Raw genomic sequence first — 16,129 nt, 5'->3', positions numbered from 1 at the left:
CTATTGAGGCAACTTAATGATAGAGGTTTTCGTACTTATGGTTTTGCAGATGACTACCTAACATTGATAGACGATTACCTAACATAAGCAACCTTTTCGACCTGATGCAAAGCGCCCTTGAGGTAGTTGAGGGATGGTATCGCCAAAATGGCCTTTCAGTTAATCCGAGTAAAACATCTATTGTTCTTTTTACGGAAGGGAGAAACCGTAATGGCGTTTGACCTTTGCGACTCTTTTATTCTGAAATCGATGTTACTGATCAGGTTTAGTGCGTTGGAGTTATTCTTGATTCCAATCTTTCCTGGACACCTCACATTGAGTTTAGAATCAAGAAAGCATGCATGGTAGGGTGTCCCAAAATAAAAAAAGTGTCAAAAAGTTAACTTGCTCACCCTTAGAATGATAGATTAGGGTTGTAGCAACAATAGTTCCGTACATGAAAACTCAATCAAAAAATATTTAGAGGTTGCACGCATCGATTTTATGAAAAATGGACGATTTTAGGTATTTTCACCAAAAAATGCTAATATGAGTTGAAAAATAAAAGAAATAAAAGTCATCAATCAGAGTAAATCATAGTTCTGGGTCCCGCAAACAAAGTTTGGAGGGAGTTTAGGTCATCAAAGCTGATTTTATATATTTGGCAAAGGTTGAAATATCAAAAAATCGCGATTTTTTTCACCAAATTTTTCAAAAATGCTCAATTTATAAGGATTTTGGAATTTTTCCTGTGATTCGCAATTCACTTATTTTATAGCAAATTTTGTGTAGATTATTTCGGCTGAAGACCAGGGATAGGGTGCGACTCAAAACATTTTGCGTGCCGCACACGCTGCTACGAGGCAGCACAACAAACTAGAAGGAGACGAGTATGCGCAATCGGTTGTGTGTTGCTCGCTTACTTTGCCGCGCGCTGGAGCTCTCATGTCTCTCACGCTCTGTCGTTTGCACTCTCTCGGTGCTTGTCTCCGTGCTTTGCACTTGACTTGATACTACGCATGATTGGAAAAATATCGAATCAAATGACCCATCACTTGTCAACCCTTGACAAGCTTAACAACTTTGCCGAAAACACAAACTCTTCAATTAATTTATTAAGTGATTTTTTTCTGTTTGGTGACAAGCACAGTCCCAAGCACCGAGCATTACTCCCTGCGCCGTAGAGCTAGTGCTGCGATTGTCTCTCGCACAATTACGAAAGGCTCTCACTCATACGTCTCTGTCTCTCGGCAAAACGGGAGACAAGCACTTGAGATTGTGTGAAGCACATGCTTTTTTCGCACCGCACGGTGCATGCCGCCAATCCCTGCTGAAGACAGTTTTGAGCTATCTCCTTTATGAGTTGAGATATCGGCATAATAATGATAACTAAAACAATGAAAAAAAAAACGGATTTTCTTATGTTGTTTGTTTTTGTTCATTAGTTTCTATGGCTACCATGAAAAAAAAAGCAAATAACAAGTGTTTGACATGTTATGTTAAGCAAGTACACATTTTTGAAGATTTTCTGAAATAATTGGGTTACTTTGATTATTTTACATTGATTGTGCTTACCGGTTCAAAGAAAGGCTCAAAAAGTCACTCGCTACGAAATTTTAATAATATAAGTGATCACAAGTCAATCAAATTCCATGTGTGAAGTTCTTTGATATATTTTGAGTGATATGTAGATCGCTCAACAATGTTTACCTTTTTAAATAGATATTGGTGCTCATGTTAATCAGACATATAGGTTTTTTCTAGTTATATCAGAACTCCTACTCTAACAGTGAAAACAACTAAATTGAAAATAAAATAGCTAATAAAAACTATAAGAAAGAAAAATATAGTTTTATAGTTTCAACCAATCGACATAAAAATTTTAATACTTATGTGCATGGAATTGCAGGTATTTTTACTAATATTAGGATACTTATTCTTCTTATAATTCGTGAATTTTAACTTAAGCTAATTCTTTACACAATATTGAGATCTTTTATATAATTTGATTTTAAAAGTAGACAATTAGCGCATATATTTGCAGCTAGGGTTTGATTTCATAAAACATCAGGATGTTTAGATTCTACAATTTTTGAAATTTGGTCTTTAATAAAAATAAAAAATAATTATTTAAAAAGGCACCGCAGAAACCCCTTAGATACTCAAACTGCTGAGCTTCTAAAACATGTTTCCAAAAAAGTTGAAATTTTGAAGAAAAGATCGAAGAAACAATACTTTGAAAACTTATTGAACAACACTTGCCATTCAAAGCTATGGAAAAATATCAATACGATTTTTGGCATCAAAAACAAAACACCTCAACAATCTCTTATATACAAAGGAATCCCAACAGCTAATCAAACAGAAGTATGTAAGGTTTTTAATGATCACTTTTCAACCATAGGCGCTACTCTAGCCAATGAAATTCAACCTAGTAGAGAAAACCCTTTAAGGACAGTAAGGACCATCTTAGATTCAATATTTCTACAACCTGCGAGCACTAATGAAGTCATAATGTTGATAAGAGACCTGAAAAATAACAAAAGTCCTGGTCCAGATAACATTCCAGCAAGTGTGATTAAAAATAATGTAGATCTGTTAGCGAAAATACTTACAACATCTTTTAACAAAATAATCGAAACTGGACGCTACCCTTCCTGCCTTAAAGTTGCCAAAGTTGTGCCCGTTTTCAAAAGTGGAGACCCCAGTAATCCTAATAATTATCGACCAATATCTACTCTGTCAATCTTCAACAAAATTTTCGAAAAACTTTTGGTGAGTAGATTAACAGCTTTTTTTGAGCAGCACAATGTAATTTATAATTTGCAGTATGGATTTAGATGTGGTAGTGGTACTAACATAGCAATTACTGAACTGGTGGATAGCATAGTAGCTGAAATTGAGTCTAAGAAATATGTTGGAGCTCTTTTTCTTGATTTAAAAAAAGCGTTTGACACATTAGATCACAATATTCTGCTAGGTAAACTTGAAAGATGTGGGGTAAGAGGAATCGCTAATATATTAATTCGCAGTTATTTGTCTAACCGCCAGCAGTTTGTTGCAATTGATGGTGTTAGAAGTTCCCTTAAAGAAATAAGCACAGGAGTTCCTCAAGGGAGCAATATTGGCCCGTTGCTCTTTCTTATCTACATCAATGATTTATGCCAAATTGGTCTAATAGGACAGCCTAGGTTATTTGCAGACGACACTGCACTGTTTCACCCAAACATTGATCCTCATGCTATAACTTCATTCATGAACTGTGATTTACAGAAATTAAACCGCTACTTCTCCAGTAACTTGTTATCACTAAATTTGAACAAAACGAAATACATGATATTTCATTCATCTCGAAGATCAATACCATTTCTTTCTAACCCAACCATAGGGCAGAATGTCATTGAACAAGTCCCAACATTTAAATATTTAGGAATTCATTTGGACAGTACTCTATCTTGGGATGTTCATATACAGAAAGTATGTAATAAAGTATCGTTTTTGTGTGGAGTGCTCAGGAGAACCAACAGTTTTCTTTCGTATAAAGTACTTTTGCAGTTTTACTATGCACATATCCATTCTAGATTAAGTTACTTAATTCTTTCTTGGGGCCGAGCGTGTAAATCCAAATTAAAAAAGCTTCAAACGATACAAAATAGATGCATCAAAGCAATTTTTAAGTTACCCCATCTATATCCTTCACTTCAACTGTATTCAAATTTACCTCACCAAATTTTGCCAATTGTAGGAATTTGCGAACTACAGACTCTCTTACTAGTTCATGATGTACTAAATAATCCACTAATTCATCATAATTCGTTGATACAGACAGCTACAAGAACCCATAACACCAGGCGAGCCAATGATATTGTTAGAGTCAGAGCATTATCGAGTTTCGGCGAAAAACGTTTCTCTGTTATCGGTCCGTTAAAATTCAACAATCTCCCGCGTAATCTACAGCAAATCAGCAGTCGTTATAGCTTCAAAACCAATATCAAGCGATATCTGAAAGACAACATCCGTACGCTTTTATTGTAAAAGTATAATTAACCGTCAATAAACAGTTTAGAATATTGTAGTTTATTTTATCTTGTATGTGCTTACTTAAAAGGACTCATCGTCCACTGTAAGCACGTCAGTAAAGTTTATTAAAATTATTTTTTCTCCATATTTCTCCTTGTTTTTTGTTGTGATAATAATTCTCAGCATTAATTTAAAATTGTTGTTATTTTTGAATGTTGCCAGTTTTGCTGAGAATCAAGATGCGTCCACTACCAGGGGGGTCGATATTAGAGCCTCTTGGTGTGGGGGAGAGTGGAGGGTCGCATAAAAAAAAAAAAAAAAAAAAAAAAAAAAAATATTAAAAAATATAACTTTTTTTTTCCTTGTTGGGGACATAATGCCACTACGACCATTGATTTGATCTATTGTGGCGTATAAAAATATAACTTATGTCGTTTTCGTTTATTCCCAGAGCGATCCTAGTTTCGCCCCAGATCCGCCCTAACTGCTGTCAAAACGTTCGGTTATTCAATCGAGTTGGATCTGGATCCGCCCCAGATCCGACCCAAACAGAGCGAGGTTCGCTCTGCCGATTTTTTCCGATCCAACCCGAGCGGGGTCCATCTGTCAAAATGGATGTAAACACACCAACAAAACAAAACGTAAAAATCAAAATTGCTATCTTTTTGAGCTAGCAGAAGGTTGAAAAACTTTGCATTATTGAATTAGTGCACCAAATAACATTTCAGCATTCAATTGTGCGCTGAAAAGAGTAATTTTATGAAAATGCGCAAGTGACAGTTTGATTCATTTTCCAAATGTTTACATGTTGACTCGACTCAGGTCGAATCTGGATCCGTTTTCGTTCGTTTATTGCGAGTCAGGGTCAGCTCTAACCCAGGTTCAAATCCGAAAACGACATTAGTGACTGGCCTAATATGCTACAAGAGCTGAGACGAGACTCGCGAAGAGGAAAAAAAGCAACGTCAAGTGTAGCCCAACTGAGCTGTCAGTTGTAGCCCGTTTGATTACGTTACCCAAAACGAGGAAAGTATTGCTATCCGAGATAAATTCTGAAGCCAAAACTCACTCCGAGCAGCATTTTCTTCTCCTGTACTGTCAAAAATAAATTGAAAACAAAATATTCCAATGATTACTTTGCTTGGCGATTGTTGGCGATGCAAAATTACACCTCAACATGATTTTGTGCGTGAATGGGATTCAATCACACTGCATGTGAGGTGATGCGGTCACGTACGTGTTTGAACCACCAGCCCAAAACATAATGTCAACACAGATAGGAAGAAGAAAAAATAACAAAGTGGAGAAAAAGAAGACCGTCTTCGCGAGTCTCGTCTCAGTACAAGAGGTGTTAACCTAAGAAATGTCAATGTTAAAATGTTTCTGCTGCCCAGCTAACTTGTTGAAACATAATTTTCAACCAAAATTACAAGTTTTGAATCGGTGGCTTGCAATTGTTATCTGATCAACAGATGAAATCTAAGAAAAAAAACCTTTTCGTATTCACAAAGCGGGTGTGAGAAGTTATGCTCAGCATATGTTGATATAAAACGATGATTAACTCTCAAAACCTTTACATATTGTTACTGTCATGCAGTATGAATCTGTAATGATCAAAGCAACCCAATAATTCCTGAAATTCTTTAAAAATGTACACCTGCACGTACTTTTATGTCAAACATTTGTCGTGTGTTGTTTTAATTGCATGGTAGTTATGGATACTAGTGAACAAAATCGATTAACGTAAGAAAACACGATTTTTTTCATTGTTCGGGTTATCATTATAATACCGATATCTCAGCTCATGATAGAGATAGCGCAAAACTGTCTTCAGCTACACAAAATTTGCTAGAAAATAAGGAAATTGCGAATCACAGGAAAAAACTTCAAAACCATTATAAATTGAGCATTTTGGAAAAATTTTGTGAAAAAAATCGCGATTTTTTGATGTTTTAACCTTTGCCAAATATATAAAACCAGCTTTGATGACCTAAACTCCCTCCAAACATTGTTTGTGGAACCCAGAACTATGATTTACTGAGATTGATGACTTTGATTTCTTTTATTTTTCAACTCATATTAGCATTTTTTTGAGAAAAATACTAAAAATCGTCCATTTTTCATAAAATCGATGCGTGCAACCTCTAAATATTTTTTGATTGAGTTTTCATGTATGGAACTATTGTTGCTACGACCGTAATCTATCATTCTAAGGGTGAGCAAGTTAACTTTTTGACACTTTTTTTATTTTGGGACACCCTAAGCATGGCCTTCGGACAATGCCGGCGAACCTTTGCTAAAACTTGGGGTCTTAAACCGAAGTATATCAAATGGATTTACACAACTGTTTTTCGGCCAATATTGGCCTATGGATGTCTTGTGTGGTGGCAAAAGTGCGAAGTGAGAACGATCCAATCCAAATTAGGCCATCTCCAAAGGATGTGCTTAATGGCGATATCTGGAGTGTTCTCTTCAGTTGAACTCCCATGGCTGCGCTCGAAGTTCTTTTTGACGTTGCCCCACTACACATTCATCTTGAACAAGAAGTACTTTACCCACGGGACGCTACTCTCAGTATATCAATGGAAAAAGAAGACTTTCTGGAAGAAAGGAGTAGAATCCACAGATCGGCAGAGCTAAATGGATACGATAAAGAATTTGTGGACAAAATTTTCCAAAAACACGAACAGAAGAAGCATAGAAGGAATGCAACAACATTACAACCCGAGAAAGAAGTCCGGAGGGTCAGCCTGCCTTTCTATCCCAAATTGACCAATTCGGTTCAGAACACTCTGAAGCATCTTGGACTTCACGTTGTATACACAAGCCAGAATACATTGAAGGATTTGTGCAATCTTAAGGATATGGTTCCGACTGAGGAAAAATCAGGAATTAACCAAATTCCCTGAAAAGATTGCGCAGCCGTGTACATCGGACAAACTAGCCGCAAATTGAAAGTTCGCCTGCGTGAACATAAAAATGCGTTGGAGAATGGTAGGCCGAACGAATCAAATGTAGCAGTACATGCTTTGACTGAAGAACTCACAGTGGATTGGGAGCAAGCAAAATTATTGAAAAATGTAAGAAAAACACCACATCTGAATACTTGGAAATCAATGTTCATCGCCACTGCCGACTCTCCGCTGATAAATGAAGATGATGTGTTAATATTGTCACCACTCTTCCTTTTGACGAAGCTGAAAATACAGTAAACAATTTATCTCCTCTCGACGTGTACTGTGTAAAGTACGAATATGCGTGAGCGACTCTACGTAATTAGTCTGACATCGTCCCGTCGATGGGCTACATTGCTCACGAAACCGGTCGGCTGAAAAGGTGAATTAACATTAACCCTTCAACACGCGCGCTGTTGTAAAAAGTACAACACTAACAAAAAAAAAACCTCGCTCGTCATATACAGTGCGAGCGCGGTGCAGTTTCGGTTGCTTGATGGCACGCGTCCTGAAAGGTTAAAAAAACCTTTAAATCGTTTGTTAGAACAATACGTGTTATGTCCGTTCTCGTATTGTGTCCCGTGGGTGTAGTTAAAGTTCTTACGTTAGCACAAACCCAAGAAATTGCAGTGAAGAAGTACTTTCTTGCACTCAGTACTCGGTTTACTAGAGGAAACTCCTGTGAACCGCAGACCAACACATACCTCGTTGATCCCAATATTGGTGAATTGGGACAAAGTGGTCCTTGCTCCAAGTGATCTTACAATTGCTTGTAATTTTTAAAATAGGACATTTTCCACGAAATTCCCTTCTCGGGATGAGTGGACATCTGGTTATCTGAAGAGAACTTGATGATTTTGTGGCCAATTATAGAATACGGTCGATAAATCAGTATATGATATCTGAAGAGAAGTATTTCAGACCGTATCGTATGTTACTCTGATGGCTCCCTTCTCGAAGGTCGAGCAGGTGCTGGTGGCCGCACTCGTGAGCTAAGGCTACATCAGTTTTTCTCACTTGGAAGACACTGCACTGTTTTTCAGTCTGAAATCTTTGCTCTTATGTGCGGAGTGCATGCAGCACGTAATGGGCAGTCATATACTTCTGTTTAGATAGTCACCCTGCTCTTAAAGCACTTGCTTCGACCAACTCTAGGTCAAAATTAGTTATCGCCAGGGTTCCTGATTTCCACTTTTCATCTTCTTCCACACTCGAATACAGTCAGCAGCGAACGGTTGTCGCTTTAGTTTGTGTGTTTGCTTGTCAGCGACGACAGCAAACACCGGCGAACGGTGGGAAGCCATACATGGAATTTAAATATTCGTCCACATTCGCATCGCAAGCAATGGAGAGGTGATGCGATTCGTGAGTGAATTGCGCGTACGAATATTTGAAGTTATCAAAAAATGTTTATTATTTTCTTTGCTAATCTAGCATTTCAACAACAATACACTAAAAACGTAGCCATTACATGCAGAAATTCTCTTCTAGTTATGATAATAGCCGCTTCGATCGCTCACCAGCATTCGTCACCATTCGCCATTCATTCATTCGCTTGCGATCCAACCTGCGACGATCGGCCACGAATATCCATGTCAACCAGCTTGCGCATCGCTTCCCACTGGTGATGGGGTTGCGTGTTTGATCACGGCTATCCGTTTGCTGCATCTTTCTCGATTCGCTTCAGCGAAGAGGAGTGAATATGAATGGAGTGAGGCGAATTTACCGATCCTTGGTTATCGCTTGTCGAACTCAAATCGAGGATCTGAACTCAGCAAACGATATTCACGTTGTATGGGTACCTGGCCATTCTTCAATCGCTAGAAATAAATTGACTGATGAGTTAGCTCACACTGGAGCATCACATCATAGGGATGCCACATATACAGATTTTTCTGTAATCATGCAGATTTTCTTGCTGCTTTTCATAGTTTCATACAGAATTCTGTAGGGTAGCGAACCCAGAAATCGCCCACACCCCAGTTTTCGCCCACCCTCTGGATCTTTTTTTTTTTAAACACATTAAATCTGTTTTTGAAAGGTCAATTTTAATGACAATCAATAGTTTTACATTATTACTCATCAAAAACCTATAATTGTAGCATTATATTCTGAAATTGATTCATAAATCGTATGTTTAAACGAACCATGCATAACCAAGCCCTCAGCATATGCTGAATCACTAGAAAGGCCATAAATGAAAATAGGCATAAATGTATATATTAAAAGTGTTTCTCGATATATTTTCGCTTATAACGTTGAATATCAAATAAATTATGTTTTAAAAGCTTTTTTAAGTGGAAATATTGTGATTTACTTCGCGAAATTCCAATTACATTAGAAGGCGAAAACTGGTACACGAATTAAGTCGCTGATCCATAATTCGCCCTGGGCGAATCTTCATATACTGTACTTCTCATACCCGCTGAGCCAGTTTTCGACCCTCTTTGGCGAACATTATCGAAAAGCTGTTATTTTTATAAAAGCAGTGAGAATGCCTAAAATAGCTTTATTTCTAGTTCAAAATCGTTTATATCTCGTAGCTATGTTGATAAGAGGGTGGACTGGAACAAAAATCTTTGAGGGGAGGGGTTATATTGTTAAGCAACACAAACTTAGGCCAAGGCGCATGTGATTTTTACCTTCTTCTGGTGGGCTTCGTGGCCGCGCGGCTAGAGGCGTCAGTCATCTAGACGTTTCGTAAGCCTCGGAGTGTGGGTTCGATTCCCGCTCCAGTCGGGGAAAACTTTTCGTTAAACGGAAAATTCTCCACAGTGGCCCGGGGTTATGTGTGTTGTCCGTTGTCATATGTTAGTGCTTATTCAGTCTGTACCACCTCTGGTTGAAGACGGTGTAGTGTCTTTTTTTTCTTAATGATAAAGCCACGATGTTTTTGTTTCATAGAATAATGAAATTGAAGGAAGTTAACCCTCGAGCGATCGCGCTGTTGTATTTTGTACAACACGTTGAAAAAATCTCGCTTTTTGTACTCAGCATTGGTGTGGTGCTGACGCAGGTAGTCAACCGCGCGAGTTACGGAAGGTTAAAACTCTGTCAGATTCAAGAAAACGTGTATTCAAATCTTTTGGATTGATTTACAAATTTTAGAAGCAGGATGACGGGTTCCTCATTATACACTCTGCCGTATAAGGCAGACAGAGTCTATACAGTCAAAGCGTTAAATAAAAGCATTGGTATTCAACAAGACCATAATGAGGGTGACGGGTTCAATTCCTGGTCGATACAAGAACTTTTCGGAAATTCTTTGACATCCTTTAGCAAAGAATATCTTTGTATCTGCCACTCAATTAAGAAATGCAAAATGATTATTTTCAGAGAAAAGCTCTTAGTTTATAAATGTGGAAGAGCATTATACAAGCTAAGAAACAGACTTTGTAAATCATCAGAAATATTGATATCAAATATCTTGAAGTTTATTCTGTAGATTCATTCTGTTATAAAATTAATGCAATGAAGAATTAAGTTCTCCTGAGGGCTATAACAGCTTTTTTGATTGCAACCTAAGAAACATCTGTAGGTAGAAAACGTCCGTATAGATTATTTATGTTGGTTCCGAGTCACAATTGGTTGTTATTCTGAAGTTTAATACCTATATGTTGGTGTTGCATATGTATAACAATGCTTCTCGACACAGGACAAGGAGTTTGACCGAAAGCCATTTTGCGGAAAACCATCTGGCGAAAAGGGTCGTTTAGCCGAATGGCGTTTGAACGAGTTATGACCAACAGATTTTAGAGGCGCAGAAAAACTTTGGATAACATTCTAGTCTAGTTAGCAATAATGACACATCCCACGCACTTAAACACCGCAGTTTTTCAACTTCATCAAACGATATTTCCGGGCTCCTACTGTCGATTTTGTTTCTTTTTGCACCAAAATGAACATAATTACTTCTATTCTTCTAGTAGTATTCGAAACTTTAAAAAAACTGATTCGAGAAAGTAGAAAATTTATTAGCGTTCAGCCAAAATTTGTATTTTTTATTGTGCGATGGTGTTCCGCTACGCCGTATTTCTTGTTTCCTTCCGAAGTTAAATGATACAATTCCCAAAGCATAAATTAAGTCTTCTAGTCAAATCTGATCGCTTGATGCGCTGGTTAGCATGTTGTTAACATCATAACAATTTTTTAAGCAAAAATTTGATTCTCGCGCAAAATGTAACGCTTGGAATGTGTCCAATATGATAATCAGAAATATTTCCTTCTTCGAATCATACGCTATTCTTTTTAGTTTTACCGTTTAAGGGATTAGTAGGTGTTGCGGCACAGTCTGGCAACGCTGCACCGTTGTCTGAGTACGGCTCTGTAGGAGCTACTCACACCAACTGCTGTGATGATAAGGTTTAACCTACGACTGCAATAGCAAGGTAGAATGATAGGATAAAAACAAAGATTGGTCAACAATGATGATATAGCGTGAATCGTGTCTAAGCAATATATATTATCAAATTACTGAAGTTTTAAGGGTATATTTACTCAAAAATTAGCAATCTAAGACTATAATTTAGTGAAATCGTTAACATACTTGAATTCGTTACCAATGTTAACCGTAAGCTTGCAGAATTTCTCTCAATTTACTATGTTCATTAATTTAACCTCAAATATTTCCCAAACAGATATATCGATTGAATTAAAAGTGATCATCCAATAGCTATTTTCTATATTTAAGACACCAGTTGAATGTAAGAGTCTAAGTAACATTCCTAATTCAATGGTAATTACAACCACATTATTATCTATGGTAACAGTGACCAACATAATCTGAGAAGCCATCAATCGAACTTTATCTACGTCACCAAGTCTACACTAAATTGTAAGTCCAATATTCTAAATCTATGCTTATCTAAACCGAAATATATTCCAGCTTGAGCTGTATCGAAGCTGAACGAAAGTGTAGCATCTTGTTGTTTAACAGTAGGCGTTGAAATGGTAAAAAATTTCGACAGAGTTTTTTCCGTCTTTTCTGTTTTTTTCGAATTTTACTGATAGTGAAAACAGTGACATTATCACTCAAGCTCACAATTTTCTTTTCAGCCCAACGGCATTCGGCCAAACGGTATTCGGGCAAATGGCAATACGCCAAATGACTTTCGGCTAAATAGCATTCGGCCAAATTAATATGAACCCGGTCCACTGTGTGGTGTAACATGCAAGACATGGAGCATACAATAACACAAAATTCAGCTCACTACTTCTGATCTAGTACTCCATCGATTGCACCCTATTTAAAAAAAAGATTGCTTCACCGGTTCATTTTGGTAACTGTTCAATGGAAGAAAAATTTTAGTAGCAAATAAGGTATTCCATTCCATTGATTAAAAAAAATGGAAAATTGACGAAAATATGAGCAATTTTGTCATGGTGATACCTTGCCGACTATTTATGGTGTATTTTTCATCAGGCAACATCGATCAATAATTTTGACGTCATACATTATTATTTTAGTTTTCCTACATAGAAATGCCATTATCTTAAGCAACAAAACTTATAAAGTATGTTCAAACAAAAAAAAAATCAAAGTGGGCGAAAACTGGTTCCAATGGTGGGCGAAAATAGGATCACGGGGGTCGAAATTAGGGACCTTGAGGTCGTTTTTAATTAAACCATTTAATTAAGATTACACAATATTATTTGTATTTTTTGTTCCGTAATATAAAGAATACATGCGTTTTTACATATTATCGGAAAAATATGAGATATACTTGCTCTAGAAGCATGATTTTTATGCTGTGGAAGACAAATTCACACATAAACTGGGCGATTTCTGGGTGCGCTACCCTATACCATTATTACAGATTTTTGGAAATGATACAGATTATACAGATTTTTCAAAAAATTACAGAATTTTAAACAGATTTTTCGTGAAATATTACAGATTTCTTACAGATTTTTGACAAAAAAATGGTGATACAGATTAGGGTAGGTAATCAAATTTTGAACCAAATTGCGGCTTTCTGAAGCAGTGCAAATTTGAAGTGATTTTTTCTCCCACATGGAAATAATTTACTATGGCAAAATCGTATGTACATGAAAGCCACGGGTATAAGCTTTCTGTTAAATGGTAAAAAGTTTGTATTCGCACCGAATTTCATTGAAATATTCGATTTTTCATCAACAATGATTTTAATCTTAATTTGAACCATCGTAATCATAATTTGAACCAATTTTAATCTTAATTTGAACTACTGACGGCAGCAGCTCGAGCAACTCACAAAACAGCCAATTCCATGCTGAACAATGAAAAATCACATGAATCTGCTAATTCTCATACCTATTTTTCATTAGGCAGTGGAATCTCAACTCAGAATGTTTGAAATTCTTTAGGAATTTGGAAACAAAATTTGGATTTTTTCATCCCCCAAGATTAAACAAAGCAACCACTAGCGCAATCTACAGGCCAACACTAGAAGCTCACCCCCGTTTACTAGTTCAAATTTAGATTACAAATGGTTCAACTTAAGATAACATTCTCCAAGTAAGAATCACTTAAATTTGATAATTTTATAACAAATAATGCGGAATATTATTCGGTTGATTGATTCTACGATAAATAAGCTTTCATTTGACGTGTTCACATATTGCGTGTGATACAATGCAAGAGCTGTACGAGTGCACCGAAAATGAGCTTTCTCTTGGGGGAAATGGGTGAAATCACAGTGATTTTTCAATTGCCTGTTTTCCATGATAAAAACGCTTTTTTCAATGCTTTTAAAGCCCATGTTATCAGGTTATATTACGGAAAGCTGTTTAACACGTTTTTCGGGACAATATTTGCCTGAATAGTACGTCGTTTTAATGAATTTTGAAATGGTTCAAATTAAGATTACAATTTGACTAGTTCAAAGCTTGATTTCTTACCCTATAAAGATTTTTGAAAGGCAAAATACAGATTTAAATGTGGCAACACTGATCACATGACTTCATTGGCCCTGAGCCAGCCGTTCAAAGTGTTGGGTAAATCTTCAGATTGACAGCTGGGTTACCAGTCAGCACAAACAATTTTCGAATAATTTGGAGTCATGTCGTCAAATAAAATTGTATTGTACTCTGAGTCATCAGGGTGGTGAAGTATCTAACAAATCTGTCCAAGCAGAATTGCAGCATGCTGGTCAAAGCATTGACTGGCCACTGCCGACTCAGCTATCTTGCAAGCTGACTCATTTGCATGTGATAGCTGTGAATCCGATTATGGAACTTCGTATCATATGATATGAAATTGTCCAGTTTTTGCCCAATTGCGTTTCCGAGTACTCGGTTAGGCGTGTTGTTTTTTCCATGTCCATGGTGCGTGTACTCACAACACGAGTTAACTACCGGGTTTTCTGACATAAAGCTTCTGTACCACTTTATTCCCTTAAAATATTTTCCACTGAAAATTCGCCACCACAAAATCGATACCACTTTCTGCATCTGAAAGCCACAAGCTTCCCCTTGATAAATTGTCCACGCATCCGACTCATCGCCCTACTAAAACCTCAACAACCGCAAACTGCGCTCCATCATCGAAAGCGATGGGAAAATACTTCACATCAACATCATGAAATCAACATTCATATCACATCCGGGCGACAGGCTCATATTCGAGAGTAGAACCACTTCTTCTTACACACTACTGTGCTGACTGCACTGCATGTACAATGTATGTACCTACTGCATCCTTCTGGCAGAAACAGCTGTCAGATGCTTGAGAGCATATCAACCCAGAATCGTTCACTCACTTTCAACGCACCGACGACCTCGTTTCTGGTTGTGACTGAGTCTCTGCGCACTCCGTAGTCCATGTACCCATGTTGTGTATCATCGTTCTGAAGCTGCAATCTAGAGCTGTGGAGCAGCAGAGGATAAATTCATATGCATAGAAATTGTACACACTTTCTCGAAACCCATGTTTTCTCCTGGAATAGTGCATCGCCTTTTCCGTTCCGTTCGAATTTCTCTTAGCCGAAGAATTTATGGCAGCAGGTTCAGCGGCGTGGTTAGATTCTGAGAAGAGCGAACATCGGTAAATTCATGGAGGCTAGAGTATGCCGCTGACTGTGCTCAAAGCCGTAAGAAGCTGAACGTCGAACGTCTTTCAACCAGGGTAGAAGTCTTATAGAAGAGTAGTGACAGCTGCCAGATGGATTGGATACTTCCATCAGTCCAGATATATAGGGGAAAGTGTCATATCAATATGCACTGTGGGACAAAGATGGAATGTCTGTAGTAAAAAATGTGGTAAAATAATGTTCATCATGACAATTACACGGTCCAGCTAAATAATTAAATTTTGCTCTGTCCAGCTCTAAATTTCACCATTTCTGACTACTCCCGACTACTCAAGTAACAATAATAGCTGAATAACAGCTTATTCAGCAAATATATTAAAAAAAAGGCTTAAGAGTTGCTTATTAATCCACAGTACAGCAATCATGTTTGTTGGGTGTAAACGAAACGAAACGAAATTTTGACCCTCTTAGTTCTTCGAAAGCGAAGGGGCATTAATTTTAAATTTAAGAAAATCCAAAAATTTCAATGTTTTTCGCCCGCTATTTCGGTCAAATGCACAGAAACGATATCATTGAAAGGAAAGGATGTACCACGTAAAAGCCTGTAAGCATCACACCAAGTCCGCTCAACATATTTCCTATTGTTTTATTTTGTCCCACTGTGCAACGGATTCTGAGACAATATATATTTCCTCCACAGCGCACCCACAACCGACAACCGTCGCCATAGCCCAGTTCAGCTGAGTAGCATCGCAGTAGTGTGGTGAAAACAAGCGAGCACCAGGAGACCACTTGATTGCAAACACATTTCCTTGGGTTCCTGCTGCATTAACCGCGCTCACCTCCGGACAATCCCACAGTGCCGCTCGTCGATATCCTTCTCGGAATGCACCATCCACCATCCATTCCATAAGAAGATTTGATCGGAATTTCACGTGACAAGTGAGGTTCAATTTCCCACCTATCCATCCATCGATTGAACCATCGGCATCGCATCCTTCGCCGGCACCCCACTCACTCGATGGAACAGTAGTGGTACGCGCAAACATTGTCCCTTTCGCAGTCGTCAAGAGGTTGAAGCTTTCTCAAATTATGGCTGTGCAATTGCAGCTAGCGGCAGCCAGCAGTATTTGAAGAAATAAAGTGATAAAGCTTTCCACTCCTAAC

At 37.7% G+C, this 16,129-nt stretch overlaps 1 long non-coding RNA gene across 1 annotated transcript; it reads left to right on the top strand.

The window, feature by feature from the left end:
• Positions 1 to 11,231: 11,231 nt before the first annotated feature.
• On the top strand, positions 11,232 to 11,884 carry LOC109414200 (uncharacterized). Its single transcript, XR_002131047.3, has 3 exons — positions 11,232 to 11,523; positions 11,591 to 11,656; positions 11,723 to 11,884. It is a non-coding gene; the product is annotated as an uncharacterized LOC109414200 (long non-coding RNA).
• Positions 11,885 to 16,129: the final 4,245 nt, after the last annotated feature.

Source organism: Aedes albopictus, chromosome 2 (genome assembly GCF_035046485.1).
Source record: "Aedes albopictus strain Foshan chromosome 2, AalbF5, whole genome shotgun sequence".
Classification (NCBI taxonomy): Eukaryota; Metazoa; Arthropoda; class Insecta; order Diptera; family Culicidae; genus Aedes; species Aedes albopictus.
The sequence above is the reverse complement of the archived record's forward strand: the minus strand, read 5'-3'. Positions and strand labels throughout refer to the sequence as shown.